Here is a 22,433-nt window from a genome sequence, read left to right as displayed (position 1 = left end):
TTTCAAAATAATCTGCATTTATTGTTTTGCTGTAGCATATTTCTAAAGAAGAACTTTGTTATATCAGTTAATATTTTTATTTATAAGGAAACCACAAATTTGGTTTACTGCCTTTTTCACAACGCTAATACGAAAATGCTCTTTTGATGTACAGTGCCAAGGTTTATTTCCTTCACCTTTCCAGCTACATCCCCTGCAATTGCCATCTTACTTGTACTTTAAAATCTCCACTCTAGGGAAGTCTTATACTGTAATATATCTCTGGCTAATAATACACTGTGGCCAGTTATAAATTAGTCATGTTGATAAAAGGTCTAACAAAGTTACCAGTATCGTTCTGTAATGCACAAGCAATATTACCAAGTCTGGTTTAAATAGAATAGGCAATTCAATCAAGCAAAAAATGTGACAGAGCCATCCAACTGCAAAAGAACCTTAAATCATTAATGAAACTAAGAATTTAATGGATGCAAATTAAATTATATATGCATATTTCAATGGGCTAAAAGTTTATGTGCATACTTTACTCAGGAATCTGTCTTGTGATACGATTAGAAAGAAATGGTGACAATTCAGATTTTTTATTACTTTGGACTGTAAAGCATTCATATAATTTATGATCACTTAAAAAGGTACAAAAATCCATCAATTAAAGCCAGACTTCAGATGGTATAAATAGACCGGAGCGCTGTGGAAGGTTCTGTAAGCACTGCCTCAATACATCATTTGAGGTTCAGGTCTTGCTCATCTCTGCTTGTAAAAAAAAAAAAAAAAAAACACACCAAAAAAAACCCCCAAAACCAAAACAAACAAACCCCAACAAACCCCAAACAAAACAAACCCCACCCTTAAGGTTATGAAAACCTGGGCCTCAGCTTTCACAATCTAAAGAAAAAAAATTTAAGACCTCTCCTCCTCTGGTAATCAAGTTCAGCAACAGGTTCGACAGTTACCAGGCTGTGACACAGGGCACATTGACCTGTACAACCATTAACTATGTCTTCCTTCCAGGAAAACACTTTTTAAAGGTGGGAAGGGAACATGTGATAAAATATTAAATCCTACTGATTGTGCTCTAAAATTGCTACAATGTGATTGCAGAGGATATGACATTTCGTTGCTACTAAATATCTTGTAAAAATTAATATGTTGAAGTTTTTTCCCCTTTTTAGTAAAGCAGGAGAAAGAAACATCCCCCCAGCCAAATGTCAAGGGTTTTTTGACTTCTGAAATCCAACCCAGTATTTCCTGCTCTAAGCCATTCACTGGGAAGACATGAAAATCCAGGCAGTCAATGGGCCCTTTAGGAAACTGCACAGAGAATTGCTCTATTATATTGATAAAAATACATGCTTATGCTGCCACAGTGAAAGCATCTATTGAAGCTCAGGGCAGTAAATGAGAAACAAGATGTCATTTTCCAGTCTGAGGCAGAATTTACTAATTTACTACCTACTCCTTTCATATTTTTTTCCTCCTTCCACCCCCCCACCCCAGTTTTTTTTTTTTTCTTTTTAATTTTTCCCCCAACAGACTAACAACACTCTCAATGAAGAAATTACAGCATAGGAGAAGTACCAAGGCAGACGTTACCGCCATGTGGCACCACTTCCAGCTAACAGAAACAGTGCCCACAGAGCCAGAACTCACCAACTTCACCAGCTGCACTGCACCAGCTACTTCTGCCAAGGTGCTGAGGCCTCCCCATTTGAGGTAGAAATCTGTTTTAGGCTCTAACACAGCAAAGCCTATGCTCAACTGCAAGCGAGGATTTAAGCCCTATTAGTGAATCTGCATAAACGCTTCGTTGAATTAAGACTCTGCCCGTTTACACCTCTTCCTGTTAGCATTTCTCGCTGGGCAATCACTGAATCACACAGGATCTAATGACCTAATTAAAACATTTCTTAATGCTCACAGCATTTGTGACGCCAGCTTTCAACACAACTAGTGGCAAAGGAAGGTTAATAACTGGTAATTATCATACTCCTCTTAAGATTTTGTTTTTAAACAAAAGAGTGAAAAATGAAAAATAAATCACTGTAAGAAAAGAGCAAGCATGTATGCCATTCCTGAACAGCATTAAAAACTATTCACAAGAATACATAAACTATAAAGGCCAAATAATAAAAACATTCAAGGTATTCTAGCAGTATGAATTGTAGAGACTGCACATACTTAAAATTTCAGCTTTAAAACAAGAGCCACCTGTAGAAAGAGCTATCTAAATACTACCTTACACATTACAGAATTCAGATGTCTTGCTAAGATGATTATTGAAATGCATCCTCTAACTTTTCATTGCTCTGTAAACATCTGTAGCCTGTTCTTTGCTATGACTGTCCTTTCACATATGTACGCCAACCAGTCCCCATGCCCCATTTTTACTAATGAGGCTTCAAATTTACATTCTTTCTCAAAAAAAAATCTTTAAAGAAATAGTAATAATAAAAATCAACACTACAGAAGTCAGAGAAGCTCTATGAACAGTTTGTATTAACAGCTGCTGTAAAATCAGAGGGAACAGAAGCCTGCATTAAAATAATATTTAAGATCCCCACAAGAGAGTAGCAGATTTGCAGAAATACAGAATGATAACTCAGAGAGAAGCTGGTGCTTGGACTTCTCTATTCAAGTGCATCCTTCAGTATGAAAGGCTGGTCGTAATGCAACGCCTCAACGCTATTCAGGCTCAATCCGCTCTTTCTCACAGAGGCAGATGCTAAAGCTGTATTGATCAGAGCCCCTAGTGTACCACAAGATCTAACCAGAAACCTAGTTTTGTCCAATAAGAGGAGGATTTGTTCCTATTTCAAATTTTCAAATATTAGGAAAATTACTGAAAAGAAGATTCAACTAAGATCATTAAATATTATGTTTAAATACCTTGGACACTGGCTTTGTCCACAAGTGCTGCCCTGGACATGAACAGGGTCTGAACTTGCACTTGGGAGCTTTACAAAGTTACAGCCTTCTCACTGCTCAAAGATTTTTTTTAATGCAAATCAATTTTATTCAAAATGAACACACATGTCTTCATGACCTCAAGATATTTTCAGTAACAGGTCTGTGCAAAAGCACTTTGCTTGGCCACTGTAGTTAGGGGGCAATGCTAACCTGAAAGTAAGTAAAGATGTTTGATGCACTGATAAAATCCCAGCAATTTGGGAAAATCAACATGACTATACTGTAAACAAACACAAATAAATCATAAAAAAGGGCCCTATATCTGACAGAGATCATTGTAATAAGACATGCACAGTTTTGTAAGACTATGGAAGGCATGAATAATATAATACATTAGAATATAGTATATTCATAAACAATTACTTGAAGCAAAATTACCAAGTCCAAGGGCTCCCAAGTAACCCTGAAGAGAACATTCTCAATCCCCTAAATCAGAACTGGCCATGTCCAGCAAAGGCAGATAAAATTTTCAAGTAATATTATCCCTTTTTTTCTTTTTTTGGAGGCAATGAGTCATACGAAGTCCTTTATTGGATCTAACCCCAAGTGGCTTCCCTCCGATTTTTTAATTTGATCTGACAATTACAACTGTAAAGCACAAATTGAATTGTTAAGTCACACTGAGTAAACACTCAGTTTAAATCTGCTTTGTTTTCATTGTTCATTTAAAACTTATTCAGAACAACAGAAAGTTTAAATGCTCCTTCATCATTAGCTGACATTCGGTATTTAAATACTTCTATCAGCTCTCCTTTTATTTAAAGTAACATATACCATTATACATCAAGACTAAAGAATAAATCTTCCCTCCGTCCTCTAATGACGGCAATATCATCCAAACAATGGCATCACAGACATGAGATCAGCTATCCAAAAAAACCCCAACCAACAAAGACCCAGCCACCAGTGTGTTACTACTATAGTACTGTCCTAAAAATCCCCATCTCCATCCAATTCAAGAGGAAGGGCTGTTCAAGGTATCAGTCACCTGCTTAAAAAAATTAAAACCAACAGTGCAGAGAAGAAACGGGCACCAAATAATTAGGAATGAGGTGAGTGAATTTAGTGCTACGTATCTGCAATATTGATGAATTCAGGCATGTGCTATGCATATATAGCTCTGCTTTTAAGATGCAAGATGCAGTTTGCTCTTGCGTCTTTCTCCAAAGTTCTGTGCAAGTTGTAAAATGGATTTGTATGATGCTGAGGTTCGGTTCTGTCCAGTTTCATTGGAGTATGTTACAAACAATGGGAAGAAAGAGAACAGAATAAAGCTTGCTTAGCAAGTTACCATACATATATAGATGTATATATATGTACACACTCCTACACACATATACACGTGTACTGTATACATGCAATGTTCAGTGTTCCCTAGAGCAAGAGACTGCCAACACATTGGGGACTGACCTTCAGATTGGAAACAGGATGGTTGTGAGCCACCTACACTGCAGAGAAAACCTCGTACACATTTTAAGCAGCTCTGCACTCCCCACACCGTCCCACAGCTTGTGCTACTACTACACAGCTACACAAAAATCAGCTGTAAACCATCCAGGAAACCAATCCCAGGCGAAAACAGCCCAGCAAGAGCTACAAACCCAACGTAGATTGTAAAATTAGAGCTTCATTTCCCAGCCTGGTTCCCCATACAGCCACAGAAACAGATGGCAAAATGAAGGGGTTTGATTTGGGGTGGAGGGGAAGCAGCCAAAACTTGCACTGGAACATCTGTCCAAACTGCAGCTCTCGGAGACTCCAGAAAGGAGGGCAGGAAAAAAAAAAACTTTTTTTTTTTTTTTTGAGTCTTAAGAGACTAGCAGGATCTATCCACACTGTATTCATAGGACACTGCTATATTAGCTACACCCTTAATTGGCCAGGGACCAGGAGCTTTGGGCTGCAGTCTGGGAAGCTCCTCTCCCACCAATGTGCTCAGCATCCCAAAGCACATACCCAAGGGATGCCTTCCCACTCAAGTAGCGGGAGGCACATCTCCCAGCAAATGCCTTTTCTGCCTCTTCACAGGCTTGTGTTTCAGTTCTTGAAAGAAAATAGGACAGTAGAGGTGTAACTGCTCAGGTTTGCAGATTACTACATGTTCTTGGGGGAAAAAAGCCATGAGGGTACAAAAGCACATAATGGGAGTCCCACTCTCAACATACAGGACTGCACAAAACCTAACAGGACGGATCACTCAAATTTCACCATGCTTGCACTTATTTTTGTGATATTTAAGGCACATGCCTTACACCCATTCAACTCTCGCCAATCCTCCTCTGAGTAAGTACAAGATCCTCCTGGGCACAAGCTCTGTGAAGACCAGGGGCCATTTTAATTCCTTCCCATGCACTTCCTGCTGGATTAGCTTTGCTGAGCTTATCACACACATTCACATTTAGATTCACATTTAAATTGGAAATGCACTGCAAGCCAAGGAAAGTGACCTCCTGGGGTGGGATTCACCTCCTCCATCTTAAGGTATCTGCAATGTAAATGTCTCTGGGTTTGTCACCTTAGGCTTCCTTGACAGTCAGTGGACAGAGATAAGCTTTTTAGGGTGCAATTCATCTGACCTATTTTAAATGTCTGCAGGAGAAGGAAAGGAACCATGCCTCTTAAGTGCCTGCCTCTTTCCATTAAGTACAAAGCCAGTTAAAATTATTAGTTTGTACACCCACATACCTCCATTCACCCAGATAAACTAAACCTACCTCATCCTTCTTTTTAAAAAAACCAGAACCCACAGAAAAAAAACCAAACCACAAAATCAAACCAAAGTACTACAAAAACCACACACACTAATCCCAAAGCAGAAGTGAAGCACAGAATAAAAGAATAAAATTATAAAAATATCAATTAGCTAAACAAACAAGCCAGAACAAGGCCTGCTTCCTCTGCACCACACTTCAGCCCTGCAATAAAAGCTTGCTAATGAGCCTGTTAACCATCCCAGGCTTACCGGCTAGCAGCCTAAAGCATTGACTGGCCATCTGATGACCAAACATGCCCTGGTGGATGCTCTCCAGCTGCAGCAGCACCCCACTCTGCACGGCTACACCCAACTCAGTGACCCAATAGGTACCAGGAGAGCTGGCAGGCTGCTCACTGGGACGGTCTTCTAGACACCTGACCAGCTCAAATAATTCTGTCCAGTTATTTCAGGGGGAAGAGAAAAACGTAAACTCCCAGGAACGCAATACTCACCAAAAAGCAGCCAGCAGAAGCACAAGCAATCTGGAGCCAAGGTTTGATGAAAGGAAAAGCTAAGCATTCGTCAGAATAAAAATATACAGAAGTACGACCCAAGCATCAACCACTATTTCTGCATAAAGTAATAAATAAATAAATAATAATAAAAAAAGAGTTCTTTATTTTTGTTCCTTTCATATCCAACGTATAACAGGTGCTATTTCTGGAGCGGCAACAACTTTCATGGTATGTCCAGAATTCACAGACTTTGGCACACCATGATTTTGGTGAAGTCACTGTACACATGCAACTCCCCACTGGAGTGTTTAAACATCATTTTCAATCAGTGGCAAACATAGAACTGTCTAAAGAGAAAAGACATGAAACGATAAAGGTCAGCACGGGGAATGAAGGAAGTTCAGCAGATAGATCATGTGGCACGAGGGAATTACACTGTGCCACACTCACAATTGAACTCAACTTCTGCTGCGGGTACCTGCAGGTGATGGCCCTGTGAATCATAGGTAAATAGTAAGTAATAACCTGGAAGTTATTACTTAAAAGTAAAACACAGTGACAAGATGTTGCACTTTTTAAACAAACTTCAGTTTCCCACACATTTTAGCAATATTATGAGTCACCAATGAATTACTTTCCAAATGCATCTCCAAACTGAACGAAGCAGATCTTTGCAAGCCTCTTCAAGCAGATACACTCTACTTTTCCTGGAAAACTCTTATCCCAGCTAACATGTAGGAAAATTCAAGTCCAAAACATTCAGCTCTCAATTAGCAGCTATTTTTAATTAGCTACAAATACCACATCCAAAGACCCAGACTGTATCAGCAGCAACTGGCCTGAATCAACACACAGTTTTTGAGCAAAACAAAGCAAGTCCACACAAGAAAACCTCTGCTGGCCTTTGTCCAAGCATGCAAACTAAAGGGACATTTCCATATCACTTCAAAGATTGCAGAGCATTAGCCAAAGCCAAATTAATAAGGAAAAGATGGCTTTTTTGCAGTTTAAAAGCGAAAATTGACTCTTCACTATATGCTTCTCTGACAAAAGCTGTACAGAGACAAGGACAAGAAAATTGTATCAATATGAAAACACAGGAAATACCTCTTCCATTGGCCCGATATCCTAAAATGTAAATAAGATGAGAACTGATATGCAAGGCAGTGAGAAAATGAGAAAAGGCAAGGGCGGGGGCGGGGGGGAAGCCCTCTCTCTTCATAAGCTCATTGCAGCCAGAAAATGGAGGCAACCACAAGATTATCTGCTCATCCTGCTCCACCGGCGCATGCCGATACATTTTTTGCCATAACGTAACATCAGCACCTACAGCTGAATACCGCAGCACAAACACTGCAAGGCAACATGAAGATACGACGACACGATTAATTTGTGTCTCCCAGCAGGCCTTCCCAGATGATGAAGTGTCTTGCCAGCTGCTGAAATCTCAGTAGCGAGACCGCAGACCTGCATTAAACAAAGCAGCACTCCTGCTATTATTTTATCTCACCCTTTTGATGAAAGATGTCCTCTTGCTTAATTTAAATAATTGCTCCATGTTACAATAGCATCAGTAGATGCACATTGATCATCTTTACATATCCTGGATGTCTGACATAATGAATCTGGAAATGGAAGTGAAGAAACTGTAAGAAAATAGAGTAGGCATTGGGCTAGGAAAGGGCTGAGGTAGCCAGGCATCAGCCCCTGATTTCCTGGAAGGGAAGATACTTGTCAGGGCACAAAAAGGGATCCTCATTTCTCCCCTCAATCAGCAGAAAATTAGCAAGGAGGCTGGAAACTTAATATAATTACACAGCCACCTTTGAACCCTATTACTGCACACACACAAGTCTAACTGCATGGTTGTGATTAGTCTCTTACTCCCCAACTCAAATTAGGCGTGTTAGGCAAAATTAGATAAAAATTCAACAGGAGCAGAAAATAAGCAACATTGTCAAGTGGGACTATTAGGATGTGCTGCCGCAAGACACCTTGTGCTGCCTCCTGGGGCAACACAGGTTCTGTGTAATGCCAGTCCAGGTGGGTTACCTCGGGTCCTAGGATGATGTTGTAAGGCGGAACGACCCCTTCCTTACGGCACATGTGTAGCATTAGTTTTGGCCACAGAGATTGCTGGCACATGTGGGACCTTCAGCAGGAACTGCAGCCCCAAAGCCCACACAACACAAAGTCCTCAAGCGCTGCACAGGTGACCTCCAGGCAGGGAAATGGGACCACGGACTACCTCTTGGTACAGGAGCAGCACTGCTCCCATGCACCTTTGCCACGGGCCACCACATCTCTCAGGAAGGGAAGCTTCAGTGGTGTACTAAAAGCGTGCATACCCAGCACACGCGGCAAGTAACTTTTTTTAATTAAAAACATTGGCTTAGCTTTAGGAGCAACAGAATACTAGTAAAAAATGTAATGTTAGCTCCCTTCTTAAACAGCTACCCTAGAAAATTATCTGTGATGGATTTTTTTTTCTCATTTTAGAGTCCCATTAAGAGTTCCAAATTAGGTGAAATGCTATAGCTCTGCAGCATTTACATTAAAAAAAAAAAAAAAGAGAGAGAATAATAAAAATTATACCGAGTTACCATTCCCAGTTCAGAAACAAATTACCAGACTCGGGTCAGAAACCACTATGTATGGAGTTACTTAGACCAAGTTACTTCTGTAGAAGAGTAGATGTCAAGCAGACTTCAGTCCAGTGAATTTTCCATCTTCATTTTCCTGACAAACTTCTAGTTTAAGCAGATCATAATGGGACCTTGCTTTTTCTAGCAGGCTGTGCTTTCTTATGCAAGTTTCACCTGCATAAAGGACCATTTTTAAATGTTTGGGGATTATTTTTTTTTAAGGCTGGATTATAACCCAGCTTCCATGCAGGCACCCAGATGACACATGGCCCATCTGAGCACTTCACTGAGCTCATGCCAGAGCTAAGAATGCCTGTCATCTTTGCGCAACCAACAAAGCAGTTATAAACATGGCTCTCCTTGCCCCCCGTCCCTTCCCCACTGCCCACCACCATCCCAGAGGGATGATCTCATGGCAGGTAGCTTCACCCAGCACCAAACCAGCCCTGGGGAACACCATCCAGGACGCTCAAGACAAGAGGATCATGTTTGTTCTGGGCTTGCTCCCTCTGCTACTAAGATGACTCATATCCATCCAGCTACAGATCTATGGAAGAGGCCCTTAAAATATTCCTCAGTATACCACATACGCAAACCACCTCACAAGCAGAAATTATCCCTCAAGCTCAAGCAAGCATCATGCCAAAATACACAGGGCTCCCAAACACGTGAATTCCTGTACTTTACACCCAGCATCGCGAATCCACGCTTGGCATCTGGTGGGATTAGTTGTGCGCCAGGAAAGAAAAATGTCTCTGTAATTAAAAGTTATCAGAAAGTCCTGAGAGCCATACAGCTTTCGAGAAAAACTACAACATTAACCAATGAGCAGGTAAGGTGAGCAGCTGGAGCGCCAAATGCTGGGGGGGCTCCTAACCTGGCACCTCAGTGTATCATTCAAGCACAGAGCTCACATCTTCCCCAGCTCCAGTAACGGAAGGTTTTGGTTTTACCTCTAAAAGGAGAAACCACTTAATCACTATCCAACCTGATGTAAAAACCGCTGCTGTACAATGCAGGGGAGCAGCGGGGCAGATGGGGATTGATCAAAATGCAGTTACAACAGAGGCACTCCGGGGCTCCTTTCATTCAAAAGCAAACTTTTTATAGAAAGAAGGCCCTTTTGCAGGGGAAGACTAACCCACTCGGAAAATTCACATCTCTCACCCTCAGAGATCACCACAGTATATTCTTACAAATTCACTACTAAAAAAAAATTCTAAAAAATACATTTTTCATGTATTCATATTCCTTCTCAGCTTCATCTTGGGAAAAGCAAGTCAGGTAATAGTGTCTCAACAGCTGAAAATCCTGTGCAGTCCACATGCTCAATGAAATCTTATCCCTGTGAGCTTATGGAAAGCTACAATGAAGCTGACTGTTTTGCGGATATATACCGTTGTGTCTCTGATAATGCTTCAAAACTGGAAGCCCCATTTAGGGTATTTTTTCCCAGGTGGAGGGTCCCACAGTAGCTGTGCCTAATAAGAAAGCACCATGCTTCCAAATAAAAAAAAAAAAAAAAACAAAAACAAACAAACAAGGAAGATGTGAATATTTACCTACGTTTCACATTTCCTCACTGCTGGACACAATGCAAGAGGTGAGCACCCTCTGGTGAAGCCCGCCTTCCTTATGCAATAACTAGCCTCCTTCCTTTATTCCCACTGATTTGATGGGACTACTATAAACCAAAGAACTGCCTAAGGACATCAGCACTGGCCCCAAGAGTCAACTACCATAGTTCTCTGGTTTTTTGTTTACAGATTTTTGTCTGTGGGTTGGTTTTGTTATTTCCACAAAATTTAAGCATCTTAAAAGCTCCAGCTAAAGGATAAGATTATTGATACAGACCTAGATATGTGCATCACTTGATATGCCAGATAACATGTCAACAGAGAGGTCCTGAAGCATGCAAAGCTTGGCCCAAAAATAACGCTTTGCAGAACTGGGGCCTGATTCTCACTCCTGTGTTATCTTCTCCCCCTGATCATGTTGCACGTCCCTACACCAAAAAAAAAAAAAAGCCCAAACCCCACAACACCTTGCACAGCTATCTCATTGTCACATCTATTATTCAAGAAAGGTCTCATTGAATAAATGTCTGTTCAGAGGCTCTAAACAAATTTCATTTCTGAACACCACTGTCTGCAGCCCAGCGGGCCATTTCACCAAGATAAGATCACACATTTAATCAAACGCTTCAAAAAAGAAATACACACCGAGTTTGCTTAATAACGTCAAATAATAAAAGTGCAGCACCGGCAGCATACTAATTTTTAGTGCTCTTTCTTCTTTGAGGGTTGTCTCAATAGTCAAGGTCAACCGTACATGGGATTTCTTCTAATTAGGGTTTCTGGTAAAGGCTAAACCTGCTTACTCACACCGCTTAGCCATGGTTTTCCCTAAAATGAAGACATCTCTCTTTCGTTTTAAATTAAATCATTGCAGTATCCCACCCAAGTGTGACAGACAAAACTGCGTAACTCTGCTAATTCAATAGAGAACGTAAATGAAAGACAACAAAAAACACATCTTTGTGGTCAGCAAGGAACCACCCACACAAATGTCTATGGCATAAAAGGAAAAGTGATTCACAGGAAAGGAAAAAAAAAAAAATCCCAAACAACCATGTGATTATCTGCTTGGTGTTTTGACTACAGCTCCTACTGCTGCCCAGCAGAGACCTATTTGACTTGAGAAATCAGGAGTGAACTTGGCACCCCTAGGTCAACATACGCTTTGCCATTTATTTTATCACAGTAATAAGAGCACGAACCAGCTCACAGAAACAGCATTACATTATTACTACTGCAAAATATATCTATATTACTACAGACCAGACTTTCATGAGACCCTTCACTAACTTGCCTACTACTTTGGACTTGGCAGTGTTAGGTTTACAGTTGGACGCAATGATCCTAAAGATCTTTTCCAACCTAAAAATTAGTAGAATTATAGAATCATTTATGTAGTTAAGTCCCCAGCTTTACCACAATAACTACTTCTGGAAAGGCTTTGCTCCCAGATTACATGAACTTGGGAGGAACTCTGGACCCTCGCTGTGCTCAAGCTCACAGCTTGAAAAGTGTCAAACAAAAGCTGGCATCCTCACCCTTACAGCCTGTCCCATGGGTTATGCTGGCCTGCCCTTCACTCCCACGGGATGAGGGAGCGATCAAGCGTAAAGGCATTGGAGAAGACTCCCACCCACCCCCATCTGCTGCTCCCAAAGCTGGAGGAGACAAACAGCTAGGCAGCTCTTAGATATATTCCCCACCGTATCCCATTCTCCCTGCCACAAACATCCCTGCAGACACAGTGAAGGTCCAGATTCTGCCCTTGTGTGGGAAAATCAAAACTTCTTAGCTTAGGCTGGCATAAACAACTGCTTGAGTCTACTGGCCAACATCCTTCTACAAGTGCTTAAGTTTCACCCAACACCTCCACCCCTCTGCAAACACAGAGCTGCTCAGATGGGAACACCCTCATGCGTTCAGTGATGTGCCCTGTATTTCTCATCCAAACAAAGATACTTGCGCAGGTATAAAACCCCTTGTTGCATTTCAGCCTTCCTTCGGAAAACCAGTGATGTTGTGTATACAGAAAAATGCTCCCCACTCCCCCAAACAAAATGCATCACACAGACTTTAGAAAGACTCATTGCAAATTGGTGACCTACTTAAGGAGATCTATAAAGTGCGTTACAATTGTAATTGCAGATCGCTTGTCAAAAGGTCACAAGTTATCACTCTATGCACCGTTACGTTTCAAATACCTATGAGGATGAATTTTACACAAGGAGACACATAGCGTTTTGGAGTTGCACCAAATAAAGCAGAGATTGTGATATTACTGTCCCTTTAAAAAAAATTTAAAAAAAAAAAGGAAAAGGGGGGAGGGGGCAAAAGACATGCAGACACTCCACACACCTGTGCCCATTAATGACAGTCCAAAATGACATCATCTTGAAGAAGTCTGTGCTGCAGGAGCTGCAAGTGCAGTAGTCACATCATAATTTCCCTCAGAAGGAAGAAGGATATATACACCACATTACCAAATTATTAAAAGCCTTGGTTTAGGCAAATATCTTAACTCCAAAGAAATAAAATTTTAGATCACACACACAGTTCCAGTGAGGTCGAGCTGAGATGCAATGTCCAACAGAGCAATCTGCTGTATGCTGTAAACCAGAATGACTGTTCTCTGGATAAGCCAACTACTACAGGATTATAGACCAGTTCTGTGTACTTCCAGATAGCCTTAACATAAAAAGTCATTCAGGACAGAATCCCAAAGCCTTTTGCTACTACAGGACAAAAAAAGGGGGGTGGGGGAAGACCCAAGCCAAAAGATACAAAAGAATACACAGAAAAAAAGTGGCAAACAAGGAAAACTACATGGCAGATATTTCTGGATACAAAACCTGCAATGTACATCTGGCTGGAAAAAAAAAAAAAAAACAAAAAAAACCAACCATAAAAAAAACTCAAAATCTGTCCCCTTTGAAACAAGTGACAGGAATTTGCACCATTTCAAAATGACGATGTGCATGCACGAAGGCAGTGTGAAAGAAAAGGAGTTAGCATGATCCCTGAAATTCTCAACTCTCACCAACAGTGAAATCTACTCAGACAGCTATGATGGGTGCTTCCCCCCCACATCCCCCCACCCCCAGTAGCAGTCTTTGGAACTGGGGTGGTGGGGGTAAAAAAAAAGAAAAAAAAAAAAAAAAGAAAGAGAAAAAGGGGCAGGATGGAGAAAAAAAAAGGAGGGTGGGGGGAAAAAAACCCAGAGAACTATTGAAAATCTCCTTACAGGGTCAGCTGTCACTGGAATGCATTTGAGTATTCAGGGTACCCACCGATGCAGAACATCAAAAACTGGGCTCAGGTCCCTCCCCTATTCTCACAGGCTTAAGCCAAGGCTCGGTTTGCAACAGGGTGCTGAATAGCAAGGCAGGGCAGTGCCCCTGCAGGGCTGGCAAACAGCGAGAGCCACCGACCAAACAAGAACAGGGGTGTCGCTGGCTTCTGCTTAATGCTTCCCTTTCCCCCTGCTGTCCTCCAACACGGCACACCGGGTACGTTAAAAAAAAGTCAACAGCTTGGCAGCTCCTGGTGCGGGGCTCTTGCGAGCTAAATTCCCCATCTAACCTAAATCAGCCCAAAGTTTGCTAGCGTAATTACCTCTAACATACTCCTACTCCTCTCTTGAAGGAAAACGTTGACATCCCAAAAAAAGCTGCACACATCACTTCTGCAACACAGTGACACTTTCCTGTGCTCTGAGGGCAGTGAAAAAGAATCGCATTAAGGAAGGCTTGGGATCAGCAACTTCAGAATGGGAACAAGCTCCTGCAACAAATAAGCAAGGACTAGCACCAGCTCTGATGAAACATGTGGTTGCTCAGCATATCTGAAACGTGGTTGTTTTATTTCAGTGTCAGACTAACTGAGCAACTCAGTTAAAATTTTAAAACTGCAGGCCCATACACAAGTATTTTGCTGTTATTGTCCATCACTGCACCTACATCTCAAATGCAAGAAAGAATTAGAAAATCAATAGGGATAGAAGTTTTTCCAGCAATAGAATTTAAAAACACCTCTATGCATCAGCACCATGATTTCACAAACAAAACCTATGCACACACACAGACATACAGATGCAGGTACATATGTTTTGGGTATAGCTGCAATTCTTACATACCTCTTTTTCACTTCCCCAAGTTTGACCAAAAAAAAAAAATTTCAGAACCCTGTCTGTTGCCCAAACTGTGATATTCATAAGTCTATCTATGGTGTCTGCATATAATAAGCGGATGCACTAAGACTGCAGTAGTCAGAATGTTTCTATCCCTCTAACTTTAAACAGTGTCTATTCATTCAGCACCTTCAGCTCTGTAACTCAATTCTTGGTTCCCGCAGAGTGGGAATGGGACTTACTGTAAAAACTCATATGCATTGTACGCGATGCCTGTTACAAGCAAACTACTTGTCGTTTGTATAAAACCACTTAAGAGTCTTATCCGAAGGCACCAGGTTTACACCAGACTTCTTTTCAGAACAGCACTGTTCAGCACTGGCACCTTTGTGCAGGACTTTATAGTAGGGCAATTTCATGATTAAATTTTAAGCACCACTTCTACAAAAGTACAGAGAGTTCTCCTGCACTTCATTTTAACTTTGCATTGCTGTACGAACACATTCATGTTGGTCCTTTGTATTTATGACATTTCACTGTAAGTTTTAGAAATGCATAGCTCCATTGCAAAGTTCAAAACATTATAAATCAATACAACTGCAATCAAGTCAGTAAACCTATTACAATTAACAGTACCAAAGCTATGTTCTAACCTACTCAAAACATTGTACAAAATATTTCAAAGCTGCTCCCTGTCGGGTATCAACTGCAATGAATTGGAGTTGTGCTACAGATTGAGGAAGCATTAGGTTTGTAACCACCAAAATAATTCTTATTTAATTACTCACGTGTTGACTAAGGTGCTTAAAAAAAAAATAATAAAAAAAACCTGGTAGCATGAGGTCATACATCAAGGGATGCTCTGTGGAAGTTTATTACTATTAGGCATTTAAATTAAATATATATAACTTCATATTGCCTAATTAGGACAGCTTCCAAATACTTCTTTGCTTCCTTCAGAATGGTATCTATTACATGGTGCTTGAAACCAAAACCTGTCAAGTCCCAAACGGTAGTCTCTTTATTTTAACTTTTGACTGTTTTCATAAGCCGATTTTAGAAGTGTGCACACATTTCAAGTCTTTACCTGCGTGCACAGCTTTGTTCAGCCTGAAATGCCACCTCTGGCAAAGACACTACAACACAATTATTAGAAAAATGATGCTGAAGCAGGGCAACGTTTTTGAGAAGACACTGCATCTGAGATTTTTGGGAAGCCAACAGTAGTACTCTACTGATTACAGCAGAAACCTCATCACAGATGCAGCAATATCTCCCTTGGATGATAGTAGGCCTGAAAAAGTAGAGATTAAAAGTTTAAAAAGGGAGGAAAAAAAGAAAAAAGAAAAAAAAATTAAAATTTATTTAGTCCTCACTTCTCTGCTGCAGGAAAACAGAGGTTTCAGACAGGCTAGGAAGATGTCCCACATTGAGCACTGCTTAGTAAGTAATAACAGTGGTCGAGAACCCAATTAAAATAAAGTTTTTATTGCCTGAAAAGACTAGCTACCCAATATAGCTACAGATACAGCCACCCAATACTAGCTACCCAATATAGCTACAGAAGCTTGGTGCGATAACTGATAAACGCATATGTCTTACAGGCAAAATCAGAAGGCTCTCTGCAAAGACTGCTGAAGAAAGTTATAGTGTCAAGGTGTCCTTAGAGAAGTTGTCTTAAAAATGATGCTTAGCTTGCACCCAGGAGACACATGTGTTTCAGACCGTGCTATAGAGATTATCTAGTGAGGAACATAAAGCAAGCATTACACCGAAAACTTGCAAGCTAAAAACACACCATGGGATAAGGTCTTAGATAGAATCACATTGCATTTGAGTAGGAGGTGGTTTCCTTGCCATTAAAGTAGCCAAAAATTAAAAGTAGATGCTTAAAAGCAAGCTCCTCCTCCTCCTCCTTCACTGCCTGCTCTGGGAGCTTCCACTGCCTACAGCACCAGGATGAGATCAGGGAGTGCTCGAGCATCTCAACACCTACAAAATGAGGACACATTCATACACGTCCCAAGCAGGGATTAAAGAGCCTGACACTAAGTGCTGGTGAGAATCGTGACAAAGATTTGCCATGGCAGACATGACCCCAGGAGACGACACAGTCAAGAGGCCAGCATGCCGGACTACCACATCTGGGACAATTAAGTTCCTACAAATACCCCAGGGCAGAGCAAACTGTTACAAATGACACATTTTCTAGCTCTTCATCTTACAGGCACCTGAAACATTGCCTATAGACACAGCAGAAACTGAAGTGTGTAGGTACACTCAAAATTTGGCATCACGGTGCACTTCTAGTGCTCACCTGCCAGCAGAAGGGCATCTATTGAATGAGAAAGGGACTAGCAGGGAAGAATTGGGAGTCCACATGAACTACGGAAACATCTCTTCAAAACTTCAATGCTCACCAAGTGCATCCCACCGCAATAAGCAGCCCATCATCAAAAGTGGCAGGAAAACATTTCTCTATTTTGCAGGGCTGTCATGGTGTCTCAGTATTGTCCCAAGCAATACACCAATATTGTGATGCCTAGCCCTCAGATCATCACTGCTCCAAAAGAGTATTTCTTCAGTTGTTCTTCCAAACCTCTTTTGTGCAAGAACAGCCTAAGAAGTAAGAAGTTTTATCAAAACCACTCCAATCACAGCACTGGGCTGTTTCCACCACAACCATCAAGAAACATAGTTTAAAAAGAATTAAAAAAAAAAAGAAACAAAACTTATTTAAAGCATAAAAGGCCTCATGCCCATCCTCCACGTTTTAGCTTTTCCCTGATGCATTCTTGCTCCCTGAACTCCATCTCTTTCATCTATCTCCAACCCATCCTTTATACTGTGTTGCGCATGAAATTGTTTCCTAGTCAGTCTACACCAGTTCCAACACTATTAGTATTAAAATCTGTAATAATAAATCACCTGTTCCCAGGACTACTCCATTTACAAAGACTTCATTCTCTTGCGTGCATCTCATTTACTCATGTTGATGATGCATGCACTCATGCTCTGAATGTGAAAACCCTGATGACAGCATCAGGCCCTTCAACTGACCTGTTGACCAAAGATCATGCATATTCCTCTCCAGTCCTGGCCAATAATTTGGTCCACCTGCCTCTAAATCTTTATTTATTATTTTTTATAACAGCCCGGCAACGCTGGGCAGCATGCAGACACACAGCTCACCAGCCATCCGGCTCAATGCATGTGCCTGCATCTTTACCTACAAACCTGCTCGCATTTCCCTCCCAGCCAGCAAAAGACACCAGCTTCATTTTCACACTGGTGGGCAGGGCGATTTGTTCTCTGATGTGGGAGGAAAAAGTTTTTTTTCTGCAATTAACACCAGGATAGGGAATCGAGCACCTCTGCCACATCACGCTTGGCAGGGAGGGACGTGGTCCCCATGGCATGCTGACCTGCGGGACAGGCAGCCGAGCACTGGCTGCGGCAAACAAAGGAGGTGGATCAACCCAGCAGGTGCTCAGGGATGAATTTCTAGGCTGACACAGAAGCTGCTCCACCATCTCCGGAGGGCACGGAGAAATCAAAAACCCAGCTCCTACTTTTGTCAGACAAAACATCCAAGCAAGGACTTGCTAGCCTTAAGTTTAATAAATACCATTAAAATCTCACTGCCCCACAATGGAGGACTCTGTGTTTTCACTGTTATTAATCTGCACTGCCACTTAGCTTGCTCTGGAATTAAATGCAAAATTAAACATACCCTCTCCTAACAGCCCCCAGAAGAAAAGAGAAAATTCATGTTTTATTGAACAATAAAAATCATACTGAACTCATAGGCCAACACTAGCTTTATAAAAACTTCAGTCCTTTTGGAAACTGACACACCAGAGATCTGTATTCACTTTACTTTTTGTTAGCAGGTAAGAAGACAACAGTCACTTTATAGTAAACAAAGTCTAAATAAGGAAAAAGTATTCTTAAGGAGCTGGAAGAGGAGCAGGCTCAACCACAACAAGGGGGACTGACCCCTGCCACCTGACAGCAGTTGTTTTAGCTTTGCCTTTACATTGGAGCCCTAACCCAAACTTTGTCACCTAACATCAGCACAGGTGCACAGATTTTCTCCCTTTCTAGTCCGGTACTCTTAAGTGACAACTGCAGACTTTTTGATAGCTGCCTGGTTTAACCTGCAACTCCTGGTTTACCCCCATAAAAAACTCCATAAAAGGATCTTTCCTAATGAATACACAGTAGAAGCCTGTTCATATCACGAACCCCTGGAAATGATGATAAATGAGCTCTACAATACACACACTACTACTCAATACCAAGCAGCCAGCATTGACTGCACTCTTTTAAGAGACGGCATTCCACAATGAAAATGGAATTTATTTTTAACCCCAGGGAAGATTTTTTTGGGGGTCGGCTTTGAAAAATCTTAGTTCAACGCTCTGGAATAATCAGTGCTATAATACAGAAAGAAACTGTAACTAGCAGACTACCTATGTGCCTTCTATCAAGACACAGATGGCATTTTCACACACACACACCCTTTTTTTTTCTTTTTTTTTTTTTTTTTTAATCTCAGCCTCCTCCTAAGCAGCTAGCTGCCTGGAACCAGGACTGGGAGAGTGGAAATGCTAATATCTCCTAATGAGTGATCTAAACAAGAAAGTAAAAACAATAGACATGAGTTGTTTTGGCTAAAGCCCGGAACGCCACAGTGACAAGCAGACAACAAGCCATTGCTTTTGGCAATATACAAATGGTTTTAACCACCGCAGAGAAGAATCACATGCCTATCAGGAAAGGGAAAGAATGAGAGGCTCCTCTTTTACCTTGCCATACCCCCCGCAAAACTAAACGTCTGCCTGTCTGTAGGGAAAAGGGTGAAAAAAAACCAACTAAACGCATTGTGGGGGCTATGTTGTTGATCAAACTGAGCCCGTGAAGGTAATCCCCCAGATACACAGGGCACGTTTCTGGGGCACTGTACCTACATCTCCATTAGCAATAAAGGGCACCAGCGCGAGGTAGGCTCCATAGGCTGGGAAACAGGAACGGGCTGCTCTCTGGCTCATGGCAGGGAGCGATCATCTGCCTTGCAATCGTATTTCCAAGTTAAACAGTCATAAGATGATTGCAAGAGGAATGCAGATAAGTAATTTAAGTAAGCAAATAAACCAAGAATTTAAAAAAAAAAGGCACAAAACCAAAAGCAATTTTCTTCTTCCAGCCATACATACCAGCCCTTTTGCTCAAAAATCCCTCTGGCAAATACCAGCCCTATACGGTTAGAGCTGGCAAATGCAATCTCACAGGCAGGAGGTGGAAGCTCAGAACATCTCTAGCAATGCATCTACCTGGACTGTATCTTTTCCTCTGTGGCTGCAAGGGAAAGAGAATCTCGTGCCTACCTGTAACCTGGGGCCGCTGGGCTGGATGCGGACCTCTACCCTCCCACCCCATATCCACGTACATGCGACCCTCGAGGCAACCCCCCAGTTCAGCAGCATCCCCACCTATAACCCCTGCCCATCCTCTGCCTCCTGCCATCCAGAAAAGCCATTGCTTCTCGAGGCACCCTTCAGTAATTAGACAGAAACGTAGATCCACGAAGGGGTGGGCATGAGGATGGGGGGGACACATGAAACTCCGGAATTTCTCAGTGTAACACCAGCAAACCCACCGGTCCAATGTGGTGCCTTTCACAGAAAAACAGAAGGGAGAGCAAGAACAAAATCTACCAGGTCTCCTCCATCTACCCACTGCCTTCGCCACCCAACTGTCCACGGCCAAACCCAGCTGGAGCCTACAAGGCATTCCTCAACTACCAGCACACCCCTTGTCCCCACTGTCGTCCCCACTGTCGTCCCCCCCAGCATGCAGACCCCCAGAGATGCTCCCCCGTTACCTGGAGGATCCAGCCTCCCTGAAGGCAACTATCCTTATTATGAAATAATTCAATCCAAGCGTGCGCCCAGGGCGGCTGGCACCCTTCAGCCCAATGCGATCGGGCAAGGGTGCAACTGATGGCAAGGCAAGGGCTGGTGAGCATCCATCCGATGGGTGGTTAATTACCTTTAGTCACCTCCAGCTCCTGCGATGCAAGTCCCCATCAGTTCCTCAACAACCTGCAGCAGGGAGCTGCTGCCACAATCCAGCCATTAAAACCAGGGGTGGGGGCAGGAAGCAGACCCGGCCACAGTACTAAAGCCCCTCAGCCAGGAGGAAAAGGAGGGGATGAGAAGCAGGGAATGTCCCTCAAGGAAGGAAAAATAATAATAAAAAAAAAAAATAGGAAGAAGAAAAAGTCTCTCCTTTTCTGCCGTGTTCTTCTGCCTACACCACAGGCTCCCTCCCGGAGGACGGAGGATGCGTGGGGAAGGGGGAAGCGATCGCTCCCTCCTCTCCCCCGTCGTCGCCGACCCCTCTGGACCAAAGCCCCGCTCCGATTTACCTCCTCCAGGTGGGCAACTTCAGAGCAAGGTGATGTCTCCGGAACCGGCACCACCGACCAAGCGATTTGTATGCGGCAGAGTCATTGCCTGTGCTGCTGCTGCTGCCGCTGCTGCTGCCGCTGCTGCTGGGGAAGAACAGCCGCTGCCGAAGAGACCACCAAAAAAAAAAAACCACCACCAGAAACCAAAAAAAAAACAAAAACCCACGGAGAGAAATCTTCCACCATCCCCCTTTTCTCCTTTTCTCTTCCCCCTCCAGCACCAGCCGCCCTTCGCATCCGCTCCCCTGCCCGCGGCCCCTCGCTCCGCCGGGGCTGGGGGACACAAAGGCGCCCGCGCAGATGGAGGCGGGTGCTGCTCAGCCCCCCGGGCTCCGCCGGCACCCCCGATCCTGCCTCCGCTTCGCCTCCCGCTGCGGAGATCGCCAGCCCCAGCGCGGCTCCGGCGGGCGGGGGGCGGCTCCGCGGGCGCGGAGCGGCGGTGGCTCGGCGGGCGCGCCCCGCGCAGTGCCTAGCGGGCGCGGGGGGGGCCCATGGCCGCGGGCGGGCGGGCGGCCCGGCCGGCTCGGCTCGGCACGGCACAGCGCAGCACGGACGCGCCGCACACGGGAGGGGGGCTCCGGGACAGCGGGACGCGCGGCACCCGCGTTCCCCGCAGAGCCGGGCTGGGAGCCCGGGGAGGAGGCGGCGGCGGAGGCAGCGGGCAGCGCGGCGCTGCTGCCCTGCCCGGCGGCTGCCGCACGGAGCCGGGCCGGCGGCGAGCCGAGGGGCGGGGGAGCGGCAAGAGCCCGGATCTGGGTTGCGCGGACGCGGGCTCCACCTAGCAGCCGGCCGGCACGGCACGGCACGGCACGGCCCCGCCGCGGGCTCCCGCCCTGCCGACCCTCGGTCCCGCAGTGCCCCGCGGCCGCCCTCCCCCCCCGGGCCCTCCGCTGCCCCAGCACCCTCCCGCACACCACCTCCCGCACAGCTCCCGAGAGGATCCCCCACCCCCCCATTGGCCACTCTGCCCATTGCTCCCCTCCCAGGCAACCAATGGCAGCATGCCTACCAGGCACGGAACCGTTCCACACTGGATTCCTTATTTCCCCATTCGCCACTTGAGCTTTGTCCCCGGCGAAGCAGCCAACCGCAGCCTGCCCTGCCGGCACGGAACCAGCGCCGGCTGGTTTCCTCACCTCCCCGTTCGCTGCCCGGCCTGTTGCTCCCCTCCCAGAAAGCCAATCGCAGCCTGTCTTTCTGGCACGGAACCGTTCTCCGCAGGATTCCCCACCTCCCGATTGGCCACTTGGCCTCCTCTGCCCAGCCAAACGGCCAATCGCAGCCTGCCGACCAGCCACAGGCCCTGTCCCTGCTGCCCAGCCCCGGGATGGGGCTCAGGGCAGCCGGGGCTGGGGGCACACACTCTGTCCCTGCCCTGGGGCCACCTGGAGGTGGAAAATGTGAATCCCCCGATCCCTGGCCAGCCGAGGCCA

At 44.0% G+C, this 22,433-nt stretch overlaps 1 protein-coding gene across 13 annotated transcripts in view; it reads right to left on the bottom strand.

Moving 5' to 3' along the window:
* The window catches only part of ADGRL3 (adhesion G protein-coupled receptor L3), a 527,115-nt gene extending 506,061 nt beyond the window's left edge, over positions 1 to 21,054 (bottom strand). For 11 of the 13 annotated variants that reach the window (XM_040597007.1, XM_040596917.1, XM_040596958.1 and 8 more), the window contains exon 1: positions 20,580 to 20,684. The gene's annotated coding sequence lies outside the window, so the exon portion shown is untranslated. Of the gene's footprint in view, positions 1 to 20,412; positions 20,513 to 20,579; positions 20,685 to 20,958 lie in introns of those variants that run through there. The other 2 variants (XM_040596934.1, XM_040596925.1) reach the window with 2 other exon arrangements.
* Positions 21,055 to 22,433: the final 1,379 nt, after the last annotated feature.

Source organism: Falco naumanni, chromosome 1, assembly GCF_017639655.2.
Source record: "Falco naumanni isolate bFalNau1 chromosome 1, bFalNau1.pat, whole genome shotgun sequence".
NCBI classification, from domain to species: Eukaryota; Metazoa; Chordata; class Aves; order Falconiformes; family Falconidae; genus Falco; species Falco naumanni.
The sequence above is the reverse complement of the archived record's forward strand: the minus strand, read 5'-3'. Positions and strand labels throughout refer to the sequence as shown.